Source organism: Manihot esculenta, chromosome 3, assembly GCF_001659605.2.
Source record: "Manihot esculenta cultivar AM560-2 chromosome 3, M.esculenta_v8, whole genome shotgun sequence".
Lineage (NCBI taxonomy): Eukaryota > Viridiplantae > Streptophyta > Magnoliopsida > Malpighiales > Euphorbiaceae > Manihot > Manihot esculenta.
This window is the reverse complement of record NC_035163.2, coordinates 21,989,698-21,991,520: the sequence shown is the minus strand read 5'-3', so window position 1 is coordinate 21,991,520 and position 1,823 is coordinate 21,989,698. Positions and strand designations below refer to the sequence as shown.

The window sequence follows — 1,823 nt, the reverse complement described above, 5'->3', positions numbered from 1 at the left end:
TGACCGCTTAGGAATTAGAGTTCAGAGTTGAATGATTTCATTTCAAATGCGTGTTTCTCAATGATCGAAGCATTTCCATTGTAATTATTTTAACTGAGGGATTTGTCAGTCAACATTCATACGCACTTCAATCGAACGACTTTAAAGAAAAAAAATCAAATAGTTTATTATTCCTTTGGATTATGACAGCCCACCAGAATCCATAATATTATTATTTTTTTATCTGCAAACAAATACGTACCCACGAAAGTCATATATTCAGCGTTGAAGTATTCTACTACAAGAAAATAAAATAAAATAAAAGCTGGGAATTGACTCAAGTCTTCTTTCTACTGAAGCTTCATATATGTGCCTATAAATATTTCTTCTGGATTCAGTTACTAATCACACACTGCAATCCAAACTCAGAGCTTACAGAGAAAACAAGAGAAAAGTTTCACTCTTTCTTCCTCATGGCTCTATTGGGTAGCAGTTTCTTGCCAAAGCAGACCATGCTCCACATGCCTAACAAAGTCCTTAAGCCATTCGAAAGAAAATCTTCTGTGAACATGTGGGTGACCATCTTCCGCTGATGCCTCCTTGTCTTCTACTTCCTGTTCTTTCTATTAATTTGCTTTCCTATTTTTCTTTAATATCACCATATAAATACAAGATCTTTATACAATTTTGCTTGTTATTAACTAGTTTTTCTTTTATCTTTTTTATTATCAGAACATATTGTGATAGATCAAAGGAAAAGCCTCCCTCAGGAAGTGGCTCACAACACAACAAAATTCTCAGAATTCATCAGAGCCAGAGGAGAGTTGAATTTACACAGGAGTTATTGTGCTCTGATAATAGATCGAATGCTTTTGAAGATGATAAGAAAACTCAAGGACTCGATGCTTCCATTTCTTTGATGATCCACTGACAATCATCTTCTAATTCCCAAGTTTTTGTTGCCCTTTGCTTCATCCGTAAAAGAAAGAAAAAAAAAATGTAATTCTTCTTCTCATGCATTCACCAAACTTCCCATTTTTGTCTCTGGTGAGAAATCATTTTTGCAGTTAAGGCTGTAGAAAATGCAATAAACTTATTATTTGAAGTCTTCTTGTAGTCCAACTCATGGTTCTCCTTTCCTGGACAGCAAAACGGATCGGTCAAGGTGGATTCGGATGATCCATTTTTTTGTTTATTTAAATTTGTTAGTTATATTTTAATTATTTTGAGTTTTCCCTTTTAAATAGTGTTTGAAATTAATTATAATAATTAAAAATATTCTAAAAATAATAATTCACATTAAAAATAAATAAAACTTTTATGTAAATGTTGGATCCAGAAGAGACCAATAATAATTCTTTTATATAAATTATTTGATTGACTTTAGATTGGCTGCTAGTTTGAAAAAAGGGATTTGAATTCAGTAGTAAACAGCCAGAGAAAATGTTCTCAATATAAATTCGATTAATATAATAAATATGTGAATTTGGTCTGAATTTAATTAAAATTTACTTTAAATTATTAAGACTCATCCTAAATTTCATTATACCAACAAAAATAATATTCTCTTTAAGAAAATGCTCTTTCAACGTAGCTGTAGCCACTAATAAGAGTAATGATAATATATACAATATATTTTCTTGTAATTACCGTATTTTCAACAAAAATTCTAATTTTTTCACATAAAACAACTTCTTGTTCATTTGCATATTAAAAAGAAAGTTCTCAAGTTGAGTTTCAAGTTCAATTAAAACAATTAAAGAAAATTCACATGTATTCATATCAAATACAGAGAATGAGTTTTTAGAATTAAGACATACCATACATAAAAATAAATTGTATTC

The 1,823-nt window shown here is 30.0% G+C and overlaps 1 long non-coding RNA gene across 1 annotated transcript; it reads left to right on the top strand.

Moving 5' to 3' along the window:
• The first annotated feature begins 306 nt into the window (after positions 1 to 306).
• Positions 307 to 1,171, top strand: LOC110616695. The gene is made up of 2 exons (XR_002488245.2): positions 307 to 550; positions 712 to 1,171. It is a non-coding gene; the product is annotated as an uncharacterized LOC110616695 (long non-coding RNA).
• Positions 1,172 to 1,823: the final 652 nt, after the last annotated feature.